The following is a 21,888-nucleotide window of genomic DNA, read 5'->3' on the forward strand; positions in this document are numbered from 1 at the left end:
GTTTTATATTCACAAATGAGAAGACTAGCAGCAAATGAGACCAGTGTGAACAGTTATCACCTCTTGATGCTGGAAGTGGGCGTGTTCGCTAAATTTTTCTACATATTTTTCAGTATGGTTAGCTAAAAAAAAGTCATCAGAAGTCGCATGTGTTCAGATTTTAAGTAAGAGCCATTTCTACAAGAAATGAAGATGTTGCTTTAGACTTTACAACTTGGGTTTTTGCTTTTTTTTTTTTTTTCACAACAAGACAAGACCTTGAGCTTCCTCTTTTTTGTTGTTTTCCTGATGGGGCAACAGGGAGAGTGGAGGAGCTGCCTCTGACCCGTGCGTGAGGCCCTGGTTCTGGGTGTCGGCTCAGCCTGGGAGCACGGAAAATGCTGAGGACTCCCTCCCTGCAGGCGGGGGCCCCGCCCCTTCATCAGGCCCTTCCCGTAGGTGGTGTCTTCCAGTTCCTCACTCAGTCCAGAGCTTACGTGCTTCAGGCTCAGGGAAGAGAAACTACAGACACATGCTCTCACACACGCGTACTCACACATGTAAATGGGGGGCTCAGCTTGGTTTTGAGGTCAAAAGTATTTCTAACTATGGGACACCATGAAAATATGTGGGGGCAACTTTGCCCAGTAAGTCCCCCAGCTGCCACAGATGAAAGTGAAACTATCAAGACATGATCTGCTTGGGGAGGAAAGGTAGCCAATTTCTCAGAGTAGAAAGGCCAAGAGCCACTTCCTCAAGGGGCTTTTATTGAGTTCGTTTGCACAAGAATACAGGTAAGGATCAAACAATAGATAGCATTCAAAGAACTATGAGGGCTTATTCTCAGTCAGGGTCAGATAGCTGAAGAGCCATAAAGCTTTGAGGAACAAACTTCTTGCTTGAACCCTAATCATTTAAATGAGAGCATTCTAAACAAAGCAGGTTTCACAGGATTTTATATATTCTTTCTTAGACCTGACCATCTGGGGAACCCACCCTTTCCAGCACAGGGCTGCACCACCTTCCCCATCATAGGTTTTTTATGCTTAAGTGGATTAGAGCCATGAAGTGCTTCTCCCAGATGGAAATGGGGACTGGGCTATGTCACAATAGCCAGAGGGCGAGGGTCCATCACTCCCTCTTTGTTGCAGCCCCCTGAGTCCTTCCATGATGGCCTCCCAAGTAATCATGTCTGGCTTAGGTTGCCCCTCCTGTGAGGAGTCTTACCTGTCATGGATATTGACCATGCTTTGGGGGGGGGGGGACAGGGGAAGAAGCAGAGTTTGCTGCCAGAGACAAGCTTTGTCTCATAAGTGGCTCACATTTCAGAGGTCGCTCACTCAGTCTTAGCCATGGGGGGCAGTCACAATTCCTGAAACCAGGCAGAGCAGTTCCCAACAAAAATGGCTAAGAGCTACTATACAAGCAATTTAAATGTATCTCGGCCAAATCAGAAAGCTTTATTTCATTCACTTTCTTCACCTTAAACTTCTAAACTCCTCTCCCACTGTCTCCATCTCAGTAAAAGATCCCACCATCCGATCCAGTTGCTTAAACCAAAGGCCAAAACTCATCTTGGCACTCTTCCCTCACCCCCTACATCTCAGCATCAGTTCTGGAACAGAGAACAATACCAGTACTGGTTTGTGAACTTGTGTTTGGGACCCATACGCACGCCCATAACATACAACACGTACTCTGAATTGCAATATCAAATTGCAATTTCTTCCCTTGTCCTGAAGAGGGAGACTGTTACCAAGAGGTGGTTTTTATACTTGATCTTTAAGGAGTTTGGAAACATCTGGAGCTCGGTTTCTTTCTCTGCACTTTCTGCATTTTTAAATGTTTCCTACCCTCTTCACTCTGTTGCCTTTCCTTTTCTGTGGCTGAGAAATCTGCTTCTTTTCTGAGAAATAATTGATGGAAGGTCGGAGGAAAGAGAGAACACGAAAAGAACACGGATTTTTAGTTTGTGGTTTCCTTGCTGACAGGTGTGCGGATCCACGAGAAGTCTGCTCTCCCCTCCGGATTTCCACAGTGCTCCCCCTAGACCCTTATGGCACTTGACCACCTTGACCTTGTCTTTCAGTTGTGGGAACACGTGTTTTAGCCTCCCTGATCATCTGCACCCTGATTGGGGAGGGTTCTGCCCACATTTGCTTCTGTGTTGTTCCTCCCACCCCCGCGCCCACCCCCAGAGTGCCTGGCACAGTTCTTTAGAAAGTCTGCAAATTCTTCCTCCCTTCCTTCCTTTCCTCTTTCCTTCCTTCCTTCCTTTCTTCCTTCCTTTCTGTTTTCCTTCTTTCCCTCCTTTCTTCCTTTGTTCCTCACACAGCAGGAAAACTGTGCTTTAGAAAGTCTGTTTTCAGCTGGAACTGGATCCGAAGGGGCAAGGCCTTTGGTATGGAGAGCGCACCTGCCATTGGCTGGTCCGGCGACCTGGCCTGCAGAGACTCTCCTCCGGCAAGCACGCGCCAGCTAAAGAGAAGCAGTGCTCACCACCTTGGGCACCAGCAGAGTTTGTCGAGTGTCCTTGCCAATGTTAGGGGAGAAATTCCTTTATCTTGTTCCTGCGGGGAAATTTCCCATCCGGTGACTTCTGAATGACTCTAACCTCTAAGGTTGTTTTCAACACCTACTTAGAGGTGACAAGCAATGCCAACCTAACACAGGTCTTGGAAGCATGAATCAGTGTGATGTGCCTGCAAAGGTCATTGTATACCTGACTACTCTAATGTTCCCACTCAGGGAGTTCAACTTGACGGTTAAGGAATCTCATACTCGTGGGAAGAGAGCCAATAAAAAAACCAATGTGAAAATGCATCATCTCACTCTGGGCAGCGTCCATTCTCAAAATGGGGAAACATCTAAGGTAGAGCCAGAGAAACCACACAGAGACGCATCTCTTTTATCTACCAGATAATGGGCCGTAGGGCAGTGATTATGGCTTCCCTGCGTCTCCCGTAGCTCCAAGGACAACCACCAGCAATCAACAAATAATTTCTAATAATAATAACGTTATATCCAAGAGCAATAAATATTTCACACTGCCCATTAAAAGTACCTATAAACCATTTCTTGAAATTACTTCCCAGTCAGTTTCAAACACGACTATTAAACCATTAAATTAAATAGAAGTGACTGTGTCATAAAATGAGAATGAAAATTATGTCAGAGAAGACTAGAGACTAAATTTACAGCATCTAAGTTTTCTTAAAGAAGCAAGAGATAACACTTTACTAAGCACCACGCTTAAGTTATATAAAATAGTCTCTGAATGGAATCACATTTTATCCAACAGCAATTCCTTATGTCAAGGGAGTGAGAACATGAAATATTTTAACAAGGAAGACAGAAACAGTAAAAATAATCAAAGAGAATTTAAGGGAACTGCACCTATAAAAAAGTAAAATATCTCACAATTTTTTAAAGTTTTATTTATTTATTTTTAAAGAGAGGAAAAGGGAGGGAGAAAGAGAGGGAGAGAAACATCAGTGTGTGGTTGCCTCTCACGGGCCCCCTCTACTGGGGACCTGGTCAGAAACCCAGGCACGTGTCCTGACTGGGAATCAAACCAATGACCCTTTGGTTCACAGACCAGCACTCAATCCACTGAGCCACACCAGCCACAGTTCTATTTCACAGTTCTATAATTTCATGAAGAGCCACTGGGTTTGTGCAATCTGAATATATATTAAGCTCATAGACGTATTAAGCTTACAAACTCAGAGACCTAAAGCAACTGCATAGGAAGCTCTGCGATTTAAACTCCCTAACTACTGATCGTGACTCCCCTAAAAGTGAGTCATGGCCGGTAGTCACATCCTAGGCCAGCAGCTTCCTTGAGGAAGGTTAATCTTGACCTTAACTGAACCTGTCTCTCTACTGTCTTTTTGCACCAATGATAACATGCCTTTGGAATGTCACAGTAATCCCCATTTTTTTTCAGAGCCCTCGGGGCACAACCTCCTACCAGAACCCCTCAGTGTCCTCGGGTTACCTGCCCGCCGTCTCCATGTGCTGTAAATGTTGCTCGCTCTCCTGTGCCCACCAGTGTAAAAGAAGCGCCTGTCTGTTGCTTTCCTTTTTATTCAGCCCCAGAGACTTCCCTGCTTTGCTTCTCCCACCCCCCCAAACTATCACCAGTGGATGTCACGTAATCACCGTGTGTCTTCTCCTTGGATTCTAACATATACAATAAGGCGCAAACCTGCCGTTTTCTGGAGCGTTTTCTCAATCCATTGAGATTTTGCTCTCTGGTAGCTGTCATCAGTTTGGATCAAATAAACTCATAAAAATTTTCTGCAGGTTTAGACATTTCTTCTGTTGACAACTGATATTTAGGACTATTTTTCATATTTTGGACATACTTCTTTTAAAGATGTGATTTGGGCCAGAAGCCTATTTCTTGCAAATAAAATTTTAGATTGTCTTCAATTATTTACAAAAGGTTATGGATATACTGAAATAATCCGCAACATTCCAATGTTGATATGAGTGGCGGTGTGGGATCTTGGTGCTTGACTTCATGCAGAAAAGATTTCAGGACACCAGTCCAGGTGATTTTCAGGGTTCACTTACTAAATTGGGGGACAGTGAGACAAAGGAAGAGCTTAAGATAGACGAGGCCAGATCACAGCGACAGGAGTGAGCCTAGGTGGACATGCCTTGGCTGTTTCAAAAGAAAGTCACAGAACCAGAAGAAGTGAGCCTGCTGGGCTGCATGGACTCAGGGAACAGGTTACCAAGGCAAAAGAAGGGCCCTTGGGAAAAGAAAGCAAAGATATGCACCTTAAGAAAGAAAGGCAGCCCCAGCTGGTTAGCTCAGTTGGTTAGAACATTGTCTCTGTATGCCAAGGTCGCAAGTTCAATCTCTGGTCAGGGCACTTATGAGAAACAGTCAACAGGTGGAACGGCAGGCTGATGTTTCTCTCACTCCTTAGCTCTCTCTCTCTACCTCCCCCTCTCTGTACCCCCTTCTCTTCTCTCTCTCCAATCAATAAATACACATTTTTTTAACAATGAAAGGTGGAAAGGTACAGGCATGCTCTAGAAAGAGAGAGTGCACACACACATTGGGTCTTTTGTCCTAAAGGTTTCCATCTGTTTTCTAAAGGCAGGAATTGTAGGGGAAGTCTCAGGACTATCAACAGAATATTCATCAGCTGTCCAGTTGTGTCCTTTAAAGGGCTGTGGTCTCTATTGATTGGCTGGCATGGGGGTAGAAGGTCTGCAGTCATTGCCTCTGGTCCTGATGCCAGACATCACTTTGTCTGGTTTTGCTACTTTTCTGGGCCTGAAGCTGAAACTATAGATATACAGATATCTATATGTAGATATATAGAAACTATAGATAACATCTATAGCTTGTACTCACAAAGGCAGCAAATACACACAGAAACTATTGACAGGAAAAAAAAGAAATTATTTGCAGAGGAGGAAAAAGAAGAAGCAAGACAGGCAGAAAAAAAAGGAGAACAGAGATAGAAGAACAACTAAAAAGTGAGGAAGAACTGGCAAGAAACCTTAGCATTTTATGAACAATTTCTTTGAGAGAAAAGTCTCAGCTTCTTTGGTTGAATTCCAAACAAATCTGATCCCGCCACAACCAAGTTGTGAAGGAAAAGTAAAAACAGAAAAGCAAATACTGGAGATACTCAGAAGTAGCTGTCACCGAAATCTCAATTTGGGCCCGCATCACAGCGCAAAGCTATATGAGAGGGCAGGAAAAACTCCATGTCTAAGGAAGCTGACAGTGGTGATGCAAACAGCCCTATCTGGCAGACAGAAACGGAGGAAGATCGCCTGCACTTTCTCTGCGGATGTGCCCTGCCATTCGAGAACGAGGTGTGGAGTCTTCAACAGCATCGCCTATGCCTCGGTTACAAGCCGATGGTACAGAATGGTGCCTTGAAGAAGAAGTCAGAATCAAGACGGAGCAATCCCGATGAAGAATTATGTATCGTAAGTCACGAGGAACCTGAAGCCAGGGGTCCCTCTCTAGAGAAGCCACAGTTAAGTCTGTGGTGAGACAGAGAGCAGGTGCACTCTCTCAGACGTAATAGGAAATAGAATGCTTAGGACAGAAAGGGACGTCTTGCCTCCTGATCAGTAAAGGAGACATGGCCGAAAGGAAAAATCAGGAGTCTTCGTCCGAAGCAGCCGGATATCCACACTTTTTGGTAAAAAGGAGGAAAGTGTTCCCCAAATCTTCCTCAGACCAAGGGCAAACAGAAACCAACGTTACCCCAAAACGATTAGCATTGGAACATCGACTTTTTGAGAGACATAAACAAGAATAGAGAAAAGGTTATTAGCACTACAGATTCTAAACAAGGTGGATAAAGAACAAATGAAGCCACACTGGCAAATAGGATCCTCAGATGAATGTCTCACCTGCCCTCGCCTGCAGACAAACTGCTAAGTGGACAGAGGAGAGTTCCAAAGAGATAAACTGATACACAGCCTGCGAAAGACTCAGAGAGGCCCCCAATGAACACTGGCAACCTTCTGTTAAGATCCAGTGGAAACACCCAGTTAACATCAAGGGAAGAAAGATGTCAAACTCTGCCAGAGATTGATGTATCTAAAGTGCTCGTTCCCTACAGCCTAGTCTGCCACAGAAAAGCATTTTTTCAGATGTTCAGAGAGGTACAGAGTAACGCATGGGTAAGGGGAATGCTTTGGAATCTAGCAAGACTGGATTGTGACACTCTTTTTCTTTTTCTTTTTTTTAAGATTTTATTTACTTATTTTTAGAGAGAGAGGAAGGGAGGGAGAAAGGGAGAGAAACATCAATGTGTGGTTGCCTCTTGCACACCCCCAAGCAGGGACCTGGCCCACCACCCAGTCATGTGCCCTGACTGGGAATCAAACCAGTAACCCTTTGGTTCACAGGCCAGCACTCAATCCACTGAGCCACACCAGCCAGGGCTCCTTCTTTACAAATTTTTTCTTTTGCTCTGTGGGCACACTCAGGGTCTATAATTGAAGGACTGTTCAATTACAAGGGAGAAATATTCAAATGCACTTCTGGCGACGTCAGTCACAAGCAAGAGGCCTGATCCGTTACTAATAACTGTGACGTGCTAAGCGTGACAATCCTCATAGATAATAGATGTAAAAACGCCAGGGCCAACTCCCAAGAAGTCTTCAAATGCGTTTCTCTTCCCCCCCACAAAATGCATGTTTTATGGCCTTTGCTTACCTTCTTGTCCTGACTAATAATCAAAAGCAAGATTATATTATACCACGTAGTGAAAGAATCAGGTTTAAAATTTAAGTTTGTTTTCGTTTTTGCTCCTTTTCATGTATTTGTAGATCACTTGAAATGCATCTTCCATAAAACTAATGTAACCTAGTTTTTATCTTTTAAATTATTTTAAGCATTATATCACTTCCTTTAATTTAAAACTGATCAGGATTAACATGAAATCAGAAAAATCAGGGTTTTCTGGGAAAGAAGGATTAACTGACAGACAGAAAACAAGAGTCATGGTGCAAAAGGAGTTAAGAGTTGGGTGAGGCTGAAGAGAGCGAACTGATGATTTGGAAGCACCAGAACTGAGAGGGTGATCGGAAACTGGTCCACTGCCCTGGCTGGTGTGGTTCAGTAGATTGAGCACTGGCCTGAGAACCAAAAGGTCACTGGTTTGATTCCTGGTCAGGGCACACACACCATCAGGTCCCTGGTTGGGGGCGTTCAAAAGGCAGGTTATCTCTCACACATCTGTGTTTCTCTCCCTCTCTTCCTTCCTCCCTTCCCTTCTCTAAGAAAAGGTCACCTCTTGGGGCATGTATTGGAGGCAACTAATATCAATAGATGTTTCTCTCTCACATCTATGTTTCTCACCCTTTCTCCCTCCTTTCTCCTCTCTTAAAATCAAAAATAAAATAAAATGTAAAATGAAAAAATTTTTTAAAGAAACAGGGTCCAGGATGGAGTAGCAGGTACAGGTAGGCAGGGCACTGTCCCTCACCCTTTGGTTGCTGAGTGACACAGAAGACATTTGTGTTTCACAGCTCATCACACCGCAGTATCCAGTGTCAAAAATCTAAATTAGTTTCTAAATCACCAGAAATTTGGGAAATTCACATTTCTATTAATCTGCCGTTCCAGGGGTGGGAAAAAGGAGATTTACTATAGCAGAGATAAATCACAATTTACTGTGTTGTGGCAGCTGAGACGTGAATAACCATGCGTTCATTTCCTTATGTTAACAGTTGTATTGGTTGTGACTTTTACTGGTGTTTATGGATGAAAATATTATGGCACCTGGGTTTTGCCCTATATTACCCCTCAAAGTTAAATCACAGGCAATGATTCCATTTTTTCAAATTTAACTTGAGACTATTAATCTTTGTTTCATTAATATGAACAACTCTGAGGAAACAAAAATAGTTTTAACAGCATTTCTGCTGTCTAGTTATTCATCCTTTAAAGGTAAAAATACCATAACATGTCCTGGGGCTAAGTCTACCTTAAATTAGTGAATAGTTTTATGCATTTTTGACATTATTTTTTCTCCAGATTTTATAACTGAAATTTTGTTCATCTCCACACACTTAATAGCATCTATTCCAATATTGACCAGGTAAGTAATTATGGGTAGAATTCTGATGCTAATATAAAATTTACTTTGCCCTTTCTCAAAAAAAAAGTGATTGCCCCCTGAGTAATGATTGTGCTGAAATGTAGTCAGAAACTCACAAAACTTGTCTAAAAAAGACTAAAATACATTTCTCATTCAACTGACATGTTTCTAAAAGCAATTTCACTTTATATTTTAGGGAAGACACTGTTGGAACTCTTCAAATTAAAAGTTGTGTAATTAAATCTTCCTGGAATAGCCCATGACCAGAAAAGGGGGAAAATAATGTGATGTACTTAAAATTTATATATTTAATCACTTATTTGCCTGTGAACAAGTCTTCCTGACTAATGTTGGTTTTAAGATAAATTTTAATTTCTCTACTAGTTTTTCTGATAGTCCTACTACATACGCCTTTTTGTTAGAAAATAGTATATAGTTTGTGTAAGTCATTTTTAAAAAATTATCCTGGCACACTCCCAAATGAATCACAGAATTTTGTGAAATAGAATTTGTTCTTATTGCAGTTCCACAGGAAGAAAACCCATGTCTTTTCTCAAGGATATGTCATGTAACTATTAGTAATAACAAAAAGAAAGTTATCTTAATTATTAATGCCTGTGGTCCATAGCCGTATTTAGCGTCTTATCAAGCCACAGTCTGATGAATATTCTAAAAAATGTCCTCAGCTTTTATAACCTCTGTGTTACTCAACATTCCCCTCCTATCTCCAATACCATAAGACAATTTGAAATGTACAATAATGCTCAGCAGGGTGTTTTTGGTAGAACAAATTTTGGCCCAGCTTGTCAAAATTTGAAGTTCTTAAGAGCTGTCTCAATTATAAGAAGGCTTTCAAATATGTGTGTTCACCTTATAAGGTTAATTTTCATCATAAGAGGAAGTCTAATTTTTTTAGAACCTAAAATTAATTAACTTCAACTTCCATGATCCAACAGGATTTCATGCCTGGCAAATCATGGACCCAGTCCTAGAGTCAGGAATTCAGCTGTGAAGTATCTGGCACCTAAAAGGCAGTACTTCAAATAAATAAATAAATTAAATAAAAGGCAGTACTTCAAGTACTCAGTACTTGAAGGAGGGAATGGAGTGGAGAGGTGACTTCTTGCTGATAAAAAGGTGATACAATTCTGAATTGCGGCCAATGAATGCTGTATTGGAAAGTGCCTAAGGATATTCAGATTCACATTTCATTGTGTTACAAGTGACAGTGACTTCCACAGAGAATGTGATAAGAGAGGCAAAATTCCATTACAGCCATTCAGACTGTTTATGACAGGTTTCGGGGGACATTTAGCCCCCAAGTGAGATTAGTTACCCTCAAGACAGTAAGTCATTGAAAGTTATTATTGGATTTTTTTACTGTCTTTAGTGCAAAGAAAGAAGAAAGGAAAGGTGAGAAATTAAAACTTGCTACAAACATAAATGCCCTTCTCTCCAAATATTCTGAGTCTTCCTAAAGGAAAAGTAATCAATAATTAAAGAGTCCAATCAATCACCAGGCCTGGAACCAAAGAAGAATGAATACCAAGATTTCCCAAACAGAGGAAAACGATGCTCATTACAGTGCTTTCTGAGAAAATGAGTAACATTACTGCTCTGGATCCACACAAGGAAGAACTTGAACTTGCCTCCAACACATTACCTGATACACTGCAATCATTCAATTAACCTTGGTCAAGGGACTGTATATGCCAATAGATAACAATTCCAGGGTTGTTGGGGACCGCCCTGCCTGGTTTCAGGAGCTGAAACCCCCCATGGCTAAGGCTGAGTGAGTGACCTTCAGACCATAAGCCTCTAAGGAGACAAAGCTTATCTCCCTGGCAGGAGTGCCGCTTCTGCTTCTTTTTTCATAACTGGTCCTAATGCTTTATCAGTTAGCCAATGACAGGTAAGATTCCCCAAGGGGGGAACTGCCTAAGACAGGCATGATCACCTGGAGGCCCCAGGGAAGGACTTGGGGGGCTACGGAGAAAGGGGGTGATAGACCCTCGCCCCCCCGCCCCCCGCCCCCGGCTTTGACGAAGCTTGAGTCCTCAGTCTGTCTTTGAGAAGTCTTCAAGGATTCTTTGGCTATCTGCTTCCTCTGCCTGACTTAAGCCTGAAAACAATGACAGAGGGTGGTGCAGCCTTGTGCTGGGAATGATGGTTCCCCGGGGTAATCAGGCATAAGAAAGAATTCCTAAAAGTCCTGTGAAACCTGCTTTGCTAAGAGTGTTTTATTCATATGATAAGGGTCCAAGCAGGAAATGAGTATGTCTCCCAAAGTTCTACAACCCGCCTCCTGACAGACTCTGACTCAGACTAAGCCCTCAGATTTCTTTGAAATGTTATCTACTGTTTGATTCTTGCCACCCTGTATTCCTGTGTATTACTACCCAATAAAAGCCCCTGGAGGAAGGGGCTCCTGGCCCTTCCCTTTTGAGGGATCGGCCACCTTTCCTCCCCAAGCAGATCATGTCTTGGTAGTGTTACTTTCATCCGTGGGGAATGGGGAGACTTTCGGGAAAAGTCACCCCCACACAGGGTCGGTTCACAAATTCAGTTTTGTTAAGCTTACATTCAAAGCCACACTATGTCAGAGAGTGGCTATAAGAATAAGCTTTCGTCAGTGTATGCTAAGTCCATTTAAAACTACAAAAATCTACAAAATCAAACAAATAAAAATAAATACAGGGTACCTCACTACTCCAGAGTCTACCAAACAAAGTCAGTGCATACATAAATTCACAGCGTGATCCTGTTTGTCGGTGGCTGTGAAGACTTGAAATACGTGATCACGGGACTTGCTCATGCCTGTACTGCAGTTCCTTTATGGCAGCAGCAGCGCCAACTCAGATGACCCGCCGGACGTGCGGCCAGCCTGAGCGGAGAGGATTTGCAGACAGGAAAGTTTGGGGGGGGGGGTGCAGGGCATACCATAAAGGTATTTTATAGAAAAAAAATACCTTGCATTAAAACAAAAAACTGACAACTCTAAAGCAATCCTACAAGTCATTGGTAAAGTAGGATCAGACACTGATGTTCTTTTTTAATATAAATATTGAGAGACATAATGTTTGGAAGAGACTTTAAGAGAATGTCCACTCTGTCCTGACCAGTGTGGCTCAGTTGGTTGGAGCATTGTCCTGCAAACTGGAAAGTCAAGGATTTAATTCCTGGTCAGGGCACCTGCCTAGGTTGTGGGTTCAGTCTCTGGCTGGGGTACATAAGAAAGGCAACCAATGAGTGTTTCTCTCACATCTAAGTTTCTCTCCCTCTCTTCCTTTCTCCCTCCCTCTCAAAAACAAAAGAGAGAGAGAGAAAGAGAATATTCATTTATTCTCTCTCCAGTTTTCTGGCAGAAAAAGAACTCAAACTATCTTCACAGAGTCAAACAGCAAAAAATTAGAGGTAAATTCATGAGACAGAAAAGAGAATAAGTTAAAATTTTATGGTGTAAAATGTACCACTGTGACCATTTTTCAATGCATGGTCCTGTGGCATTAAGCACGTTCACACTTTTGTGCACCTGTCACACCATCTGCGGGGGAGGTACCACTCCAGGACGCAGCAGCCACCTGTCCTGAAAGCTGGACCTGGGCCAGAACGGAGGTTGCTTCTGCAAGCCCCCCTGAGAGGCTGTCTGGTCATAAGTGATATTCAGTCTGACGATAGTCGGCACCCCTCCCCGCCTCCTGCTGTGTGCTGGTCCCCAGGACAGGCTGTTGTCCCACCTGGTCAAGAGCACAAAACAACCTCCCGTAACTGGTAGCAGTTACGCAACAGCACCCCCAACTACCCCACCCTTTTCCCTATAGCATGGGTCCCCTAGGTGGCAGACACCCATTTCATCCTGAGGATGCCCAAGTCACACCTCATATGTAAGTTTCCTTTGATAAATTCTATAGTAATTGCCAGACTGGCATGGCCAGCCTCTTTCTTTGGTGTTTCCCTGCCCTCTGCCTACGGAGGTGGGCTTGCAGATGGAGGGCGGTCCCCTGGGCTATGGGTACTAACACCATCCACCTGCAGAACCCTTTTCACCTTTCAAAATGAAAACTCTGTGCCCGTGAAACAATACTGAGCATTTTCTTCCCCTCATCCCAGCCTCTGGTGACTGCTACTCAACCTCGTCTCTGAATTTGATCATTCTAGGAACTCATTATGTCACATATAGAATTTATCTTACAACAATGAAAAATTTATAAGAAAAAAAGAAGAAACGACTTACTCCTTTCCATGCCCGCTGTACTTCCCTGGACAGGCCACCGTTGTATCGCATGCAGATGGTGGCAGTAGCCGCATAACTGCTCTCCCTCCCTATGTCATAACACACCTGCGACCAACGCAGCCTACCGCTTCCACTCCGAAGTCCTCAAAGGTTTTCCGATTTCTGCAGAACCAAATGCCGGATTCCCTAGACTGCCCCAAGGCTAACACGGGGTAAACCGCCAGCACCCTCCCAACTTGTGAAGATGCTGCTCCAGAGAATGACAGACACAGGCAGTGGGAGATATAAGGACAACACACCAAAGTCTAAAAGGCATCCACCAAAGGCAATGTGTTTGGACACGAACTGTAAAACACATTTTTAATGATACCCACTCGGCTCTCAGAACCACCAGCCACGAAGAAGGTTACTTATCCTCTTGTTAAGGGGATAACTAAGCATAACCAAACAGCTGAGCAGAAGTCCTACTCATACAGAGGTAAGCCAGCTTGACCTAAATGATCGAAACCAAAGTCGTGCCTCATTTCCCAGCAGCCCACCTGCCTGCATTGTTCATGTCAAAACTACCATCACTTGTTACAGCCACTGCATCTTGCGAGCGCCTTTGGCAAAGCGCTCATTCCGCATGCACAGGAGGGAGCAGCCTGCATCTAGGAGGAAAGTGCCAGCAAGCAGCAGGGCGACCAGACCTAAACCGGCAGAAGTACTGACACGTGGATGGGCTTCAAATAGCCTCATGCTCAGTAAAAGAAGCCAGGCAAGAAAGGCCACCTATTCGATGTATGTGAAATACCCAGAACAGGTGACTCCACAGAGAAAGTTAATTAGAGGCGTCTAGGGGTGTGGGGGGAGGGGACAAAAGGGGGACTGACTGATAATGGATACGGATTTCCTTTTGTGGTGATGAATGTGTTCTGGAACCAAACAGGGGTAATGGTTGCCCAAAATTGTGAATGTACCAAAATATCACTGATCACAAATTTTATGTTATGCTTATTTTACCAATCAATTAAAAAGAAAGCCGAGGCGGATTCTGAAGAAGCTGGAGGCCAGAACACGTCAGAGAGCGCACTTCTCAGAGCCGGGCAGCGAACGCCGCCCTGGAGGAAGGTGTCCGGTGCCTCTCTGCGAGTCTCATGGGTTTGTAATGATAATTGTTTCAATATATGAGGCAATCGTCCCTGTCCCTACCCACTAATGCTGCACGGACCTTCTCCAGACCAAGGAGCTACCTGCTCTTCCGAGGAAGGTAGTTCAAGAGCGTCCAGACTTATCTTTGAGTTTCCAAAGAGGAGTCCCCTCTGGCATACACGCCAAAGGATTTAGAAGGGGGCGGTCAGATCCACACCCCCAGCCTCTGGGATTCAATGTTGGGTTAGATCTTAAGGAATCCTGTGCCGGGTGTGGAAAAGGAGAGACAGTGATAAGATTGTTTGCTGAAAGAACTTTATTTCTCCACTTAACTTGAAATAGCAATTCAATGCAGCCTTGTCATTTTCAGGGAAGGGAACCTGATTTTCAAGGGCAAAAAGGAATGAGAGAGAGATGTCAGATTTGGAGGTTCCTGAGCGGAAGGAGCCTGGTTGTCACCCCCTCCAAGGTCCCAGGCTTTATAAATGAGTCTGTAGCTGGCCTGGCACAGAGCAAACCATAGTGAGTGGAAGGAGAAAGACACCAACAGGCGCACAGAGGGGCTCTCTGGAGCCCCACAGAGGTGTAGGAGAGCAGCCAGCTGTCCCTGTGAAGGCGGCAGCTTTAGCTGAAACAGAGCCAGAGTCAAGAAGCCCTGCAGCCAGGAACCGCCCAGCGGCACCCTGCTCAACCACGTCCCAGGACAAAAGGGGGAGGCCACTTGGCAGGTGTCAGCTTGGACTGAAATTTGCCCGGAACCAGCTCCCTCCCCCACTGCGAGTGCCCAGAGAAAGGAGGAGCGAAGGCTGAGCTCTGCAGCCCAGACTGGCAGCGTCTGCCGGAACCAAGATTCGGTGCTCACACCCAGAAGGAAATTCACAAAAGGAAAAGTAGATGGACTTATACAAAAACAAAGTTTTGTTTTTTCTGTGATGTGTGTGTGGCTTTAAGATACGGTGACTGCCAAAAGGCAGCCCTGGTTTTCCACCCTGTGGCCCCGTCTTTCCACCCCACACCCTGAAGTTCCAACAGCTTCAGCACCCAGGTGCTCTCGTGCTTTGTCAGCACACCTGTGACGATTTTTTAAACGGCCACAGACTCCCATAAGGAGGTGAGGGTCTATGCCCCTTCCTATGGGACAGGCTAGTTAACCTTAGTGCCTCTTTTGTAACCGATAGCATGTGGTGGGAGTGACAGCACGTAACTTCCGAAGCAGCTCAAAAGATGCTCTGTGGCCTCTGCCTGGTTCTCTGCAAACTCTTACTTTTGGAGCCCTGAGCCGCCAAGTTAGAAATCTGACCATTCTTCCCTGGCTGGGTAGCTCAGTTGGTTAGAGCATCTTCCTGGAACACCAAGGTTGCAGGTTTGATCCTTGGTCAGGGCACACACACAATTTAACCAATGAGTGCATCAAAAACAAAGCGATGCATTCTCTCTCCCTCTCTCTCCCTCTCTCTCTCTCTTCTTTCCTCTCTCCCTCTCAGATCAGTAAATAAAAAATATTTTTTTTAATCTGACCATTCTGAGGTCCCCACTTTAAAAAAAAAAAGGCCAGGCTACACAGAGAGGCCTTGGTTAGGTATTTCTGCTGATAGCCCCAGCTGAGGCAACATCCAATAGCCAGGGTCAACTGCCACACCTGTGAGTGAAGATGCTCCCAGTTAATCCCAGATCTCAGCTATGGGGCCACCCCCATCCTTGCCTTCTTCCTAGTTGAGGGTCCCAGGTACTGAGAAGCAGAGATCAGCTGGCCCTACTTTCCTGGTGCTGAATTCCTGAAAGTCCTGCTCATCCTCAAAAGCCCAGCACGATCATCGGCCCTTCTCTGCAGCCCCGCCTGTGCCCATCTCCAGGTCAGAATGGATGCCCCAGCCAGACTTCGGTGTGTTTAGCTCCAGGCTGCTCTGCCTGCCCCTTCTCCAAGGTCAGCACCCTGTGGGTGCCAAGTTAGCAGGGAGCCCTGCACACGGCAGGAACTCAAACATCACTCAATGGAAGAATCTTAATCCTCAACTTTATTGGAAATAGTAATTTGAGGCAGCCTCCATTTGAAATTTGCAGGGAAGGAAACCTGATTTTAGGGGGCAGACTAGGCCTGCCTCAAAAGGGAATGAATGCCCTGCTTTGAAAAACTCCAGAGTAACTCAGCTGCGTCTTCTTTTTAAAGTGGATTTGCAATGTGAGATGACTTTCAGTATTTAATTTTGCTGCACCCACATTTTGTCTGTTTCAGATAAAAGAGGCCCTGCCTTTAAGATGACATAGTGGGCAGAGCCATAAGCTGGTGTGAATGAGACCCGTCTGCACGGGCCGGAGTGGTTTTCCAGAGGCACTTCCGACTATGGTTCCCACAGGGCGTGGGCGTTCTGCAGGGAACGGTCTAACTCCCCTTCCATGCCGCCTCACCAGGGCTTCTCACAAATGTCAGAAAACACGTGTGAGACCCTAGGAGCCAGGTTATACCAATGCCTATTGTAAAAGTATATTTTAATAGCAGCTGTTGGGGTGATTATGATAAGAGCAAACTGATAATCGAGCTTAAGCTAACAGATGGATCTGCAAAGAAGATTGCAGAGACTGTTGGGAAAGAGCCTGAGAGAGGGCATAAAAGGTAAACCCTTGTGTACACAGCAATAGCCACCTGGAATTAAAGACTAGATCAATAATGGAATGACCGTGAGCTTGGCTTTCCACCCGAGGGAGTTCCAAACTGAGAGCCTTCGGCCTGTAGGCAGGATTCACAAGCATTTTTTAAAGTGGTGCCCACCTCTTTGACTTGAAAACTATTCCAGCCTCTCAAATTTCACACAAAAATCTTCCTGGAAGTGAGACTTGTGGTATGGGCTAACAGTGAAGCCAAGCGTTCTCCCATTCCCTCCCACCCCTTGGGGCTGACAGCATCATTAAACAAAAATGCAGGAAGGACTTTGTATGGGTGTGTACCAGGTGTGAGTGGATGAAGTCCAAGAATAGATGTATGTGATCAGTCGACGGTAAAAAAACAAACAAAAACCAAAACCATAACCTCAGCTCTATTGTTTGTCCTGAACCCACTTCCCTGTGGTTTCTTATTTATTACTCACAGTACAGAATATTTTTGCTGTGCAAAAATGAAGTCCTCCATGTATAAAAACACTGCTTGCTTTAAAAATATATAAACATTCAGCAAACTCTTTTTTGGTTGTGCCCGTCAATTCCTTTTGCTCATCCCACAACCCCGGTGGCTTCGGTTTTCTCACCTTTAGCCGCAGTTACCTTCTCCCTGCGCCCCCCTTACCAAAACAAAAAAAGATCAGAGATGGACATCTGCACCTTAAATGAAACCTGCTCACACTAGTAACTCTGCCACTGCGACTTGAAGACTCTTTGGCACAATGAGCCGTTCTGTGCCCTGTTACAACAACGTCTCTGCCACAGCAGGCAGGTGAGGGAGTGGTGAGGATGCCGGGAGCCCAGGGAGAGAAGAGGCCTTCCTGCTTCTACATCATCAATGTCTGGGATGGGCCCCCAGGCTAAACCAACCAGGCACCCATACACGCAGTCAGCAAATATTCGCTACCCACCAGACAGGAAAAAGAGTATTTATTCTCATTTACACAATTTCACATGCTCCTTGCGTGAAATCTAATGGGGTAGGTACTATTATTATCCCCATTTTGTAGATGAGGAAATTGAGACAGAGAGTTCAGGTAAAACAAATGGACAGCTGAAAAACAAAGAAAAATAACAGCAACAACAAAAAACATCAAAGGTACAGCTAACGAATGGAGGAACAGGGAGGGGAACTAGGCAGTCCGACTTCACATGTGTTCCTCTAATCACTGGGCTGGGCAGCTCCCACCAATTTTCCTTCCTTTCCTTTCCCTTCTCCTTCATCCTGACAATGCCCCTCCCATCTATCCAAGACTTCCAAGGGCTGGAACCCATTCCCACACACTGTCTTCTCTCCTAGACATCATTCCTCTCTCTGGCCTGGCTCTTTTTCCCAAACCCCTGAACCCCCATCCCACTATCAACGGATCGTGCCATTGACCCCGTGGTTCGTAATATCTGCTCGACAGTGCCGACCGGCTCCGATCCCCTAGGCCCACGTGGGGGTGAAGGGCAATGCGGAGCCTCACCCAGGAGAGGATCAGCTGAGGCACAAGACTCAGCTCTGGAGCCTGAGGAAGAACAACCTTCGGGAAGGAAGCAGTCTGTGGCTACAGTGACATTGACCTTTTACTGCCTGGACTTGCATGGATATGCTGATGAAAGTAAATCAAAGAACTGGCAATTCATGATGTTACCAGGAACTGAAAGCTACTAACATTCAAAACTCATCTAATGCTACTCTTAAGATCTGTGTATTTCACTGCATGTAAACGTTAGTTCAAAAAAAAATCGAAAGAAGCCTTGAATTCTCATTAATGATGCGTGTGGATGCATTTAGGAATGAGACGGCCCATGTCTGCAACTTTGAAGTGCATTAAAAGTGAGATAAATCGATGATGGTTAAATGGTAATAGACACGTGATAAAGCAACCTTAGCAAAGTATCAAACACAGAACCTAGTCTGTGGCTCTTCAGGTGTTCAAAGTATAATTCCTTCAACTTTTCTGTTGTGTTTGAAATTTTCCATATCAAAATGTTAAGAGAAAAACATTGATGTGAATACAATTATTGATAACTAACACACTGAGAAGAAAACCACAAAAAATGTATTTTGACCATAGAAAAGTATGGTATTTTTTTGTGTTCTAACGACTTTGATATGCTCTGACTGATTCTGAATCAGTAAGCAAACATAAAATGAATTTATTGGGCTGTAGTATTATGTCTGCTCGGAGAGAAAGATTTTGCTTGGCATTTAAAAAAATATATACAAGTACATAGCTCAGAGACAGAAAAAGAAGACAGGAAAGGAAGGTGAAACCAAGAAGAAGAGTAAATTAAGGACATTAAAATGTAGGTGAAACAGAAAAAGGACACTGGTCTGATTAAAATAGCCACTGAGTTTAAGGTGGAACAGATGAGACCAAACGACAAGAAAATGACTAGAGAGCTCATGCAGCTGGAAAGTTAGAGTCAGAAATAAAACAGCTTAAAGAATTACATTTTACGAAAATGATCCAATACAAAAATGGGCAAAATATACCTGAACAGAAATCTCACAGGACAAGGAACACAAACGACAACTATCATTGGACCGTGGCAGTGGGGTGGGGAGGGGGGTGGGGGGCAGCCTTGAGGATAAAGTCGGAGGAAAAAAGAGGGGAGGACCCAGGACACAGCAAAGGCACTGGGCCGTCACCTTAACCAGCACAGAGCTGCTTACTTCCAGACTTCAAAGTAAGATAACAAATGTCTCTATTGTTTAGGTAGCTTTTATTTTGTTCTTATGTTACTTGCAGCTAAAAAAAAAAAATCTTTGAAATACTGGTACTATTTTGAGGTTATTTATGAAGAATTTACTGTAGCATTGTTTATGACAGCAAATGATGGACTACAACCTAAATACCACTTGCAGGAAATTGGTTAAATAAATTATATGTCCAGCCCTGGTTGGTGTGATTCGGTGGATTGGGTACCAGCCTGCAAACCAAAAAGTCGCTGGTTCAATTCCTGGTCAGGACACATGCCTGGGTTTCGGGCCAGGTCCCTAGTTGGGGACATGAGGCAAATGACCAATGTTTCTCTCCCTCTCTTCCTCCCTCCCTTCTTCACTCTAAAAATAAATAAATAAAATATTTTTTTAAAAAGTTATATGTCATACAATGAAAAAACATGCAATCATTTAAAAGGATAAGGCAACACAAAAGATTACATACTGTATGACTCCATTTACATAAATTTTAAAAATGGGCAAAAATTAATCAAGGTTCTATAAGTCAGGGTAGTGGAGGCAGTGACTACAAGACACATAAAGGAAATTTGGGGGTTTCTGGGAGTGTTCTGTGATCTGGTCAATGGTTAAACAGATGTGAACCTACCTTTGTGAAAATTCAATAAACATTACATACACTTTTCTGTGTGTGCCTGCTATGCCAATAAAACAAAACAAAACAAAAAAAGAACGAGAGAACTTCATACATCTTGAAAGGGATAGCCAAATCTGTGTGTCCTAAAATAATTTTCAAGCTAAGAAGACAACTAGATATTGTATCCAGGTATATAATGTAACATTGATAGGTTAATAAAAATGATTACATCTAAAACACTAAATAAATAAATGCTGGCCAATTCATCTGCAGGTGAGACTTGGCCTATCAGCTGCAGATGAATTCTGCACCTCCCTGCTCCCACCTCCCACACACGTGCAGGTCAGTTCAATGTGCTTTCCACAAGCTCATCGCCTTTGTGTGTCCAACAGTCCATCAGACGACCATGCCAGACGCCGTCATTCTCAGTTCCTCCCACTTCCTGACTCCTCGAAGACACCAGCCCCCAAGTTGGTTTTACCATTTTCACATGCCTACCTCTACCCAGTGCTTCCTGCTTCCACCCCGGCTGAGGGCATCATTATTCTGGAGGCATGCCAGCCCCGCTTCTTGTCTCCAATTGTCTCCAAACATTCCCTTCAACTGCAGCCAGAATCTGTGTTCAAAAAGGCAGATTTGACCATGTCTCTCCCCAGCTTAAAAACCACTTTAGTGGCTCCCCGCTATCCTTACGACAGGCCCGAACTTTTGGGCGCAGGCCCCGAGGCCCTGCTTCATCTGACCCTGCTTGCCTCTTCCCCTGCCCTGGGAGCATTCTCCTGCTCCCACGCTGTCCTTCAGACACGCGGGCCCTTCTTCAGGTCCTCAAATGAGCCTCACCACGTCTCTCCCGCCCTGACCTTTCACCTCAGCATCTCCTGTGCCTGCCTCGGGCACTGCCTCACGAAGGCCTTTCCCTCGGCTTAGGTTGACTTAGGTCCTCCTGCCCTGTCCCCTGAGCATCTCGTCTGCCCCCTCTCGAGACAGTCACCACACTTATTACGGTTATTTAATATCTGATTTCCAGATAAACTGTAAGTACCATGCAAATGGTAGCTGCCCTTAAACCACTATATTTCCAGTATCCAGCCCCAGGCCTGGCACATAGTAGGAGTTCAGTAAATATTTATTACATAAGTGAAATCATAAATGAGTGATGGTATATAAACACATGCTTTAAAAATTATCCATAATTAAAGTTATTTATCTATCATAATCAGGTGCTTAGTGGTCACCATCCACGGTGAAGTTCTTGGAGGAAAACCTTGAAGGCTTATACAGCCTAACACCCTTTTAATGAATGCATTTCCCTTCGCTTGTTAAGTGCTGCCCCTCCATCCAAAGGAGGGTGCAGGTCTTATGCACGTTGCTGGATTTAGCCACCTACAACACTACTTAGCCTACTTAGAGAGAGGGTAGGTGGTTAGTATTATGGCTTTACTTTTGAAAGATCAACAATTTCTGGTCAGAAGAAACTAGAAAATGTGGAGGAAAAGAAGCAATGAGAATCAATAGTGTGTGCTTCGTACATACCTGGCTGGACAGGAATGGCAAAGGGAAGAGCGAGAATAGAACTGGGAAGAGAGTGGAAGGGAGCTGGATTTACAAACTAAGGGAAACCAGGGCAGAAATACAGGGTGCCCCCCACTGGAAACATGGAGAAAAGCCACCCACAGACCACGTGAGTTCGGCACAAAAAACACCGGTCGGGGCTCTGGGCCCAGCCTGACGCTAACTCGCTGTGTGGCCTGAGTCTCCCAGAGTCTGTTTCCCCTCCGCAACGAAGTTTAATACAGACTAGTGTTTACAGACTAGGTTCAGAACTCTCGTCAATGCTCTTGTTCAACGGCAACGCTCTTCTCAAAGACAAAATGAAAGGACGCTTGGAAGAATTAAACCCTTTCATGTCAATGGTCTGTGCCAAGCATTTAACCATCCTTCCTTGGGTGAGTTGTTTCTTCCTTATCAGGCTCTCTCATCTTGGGTATTT

General features: G+C 44.3%; 1 pseudogene; it reads left to right on the forward strand.

The window, feature by feature from the left end:
• The first annotated feature begins 597 nt into the window (after positions 1-597).
• LOC128628021 (E3 ubiquitin-protein ligase RNF168-like) lies at positions 598-6,432 on the forward strand (annotated as a pseudogene).
• Positions 6,433-21,888: the final 15,456 nt, after the last annotated feature.

Source organism: Artibeus jamaicensis, unplaced genomic scaffold (assembly GCF_021234435.1).
Source record: "Artibeus jamaicensis isolate MK-2021 breed Jamaican fruit bat unplaced genomic scaffold, CSHL_Jam_final contig_519, whole genome shotgun sequence".
NCBI classification, from domain to species: domain Eukaryota; kingdom Metazoa; phylum Chordata; class Mammalia; order Chiroptera; family Phyllostomidae; genus Artibeus; species Artibeus jamaicensis.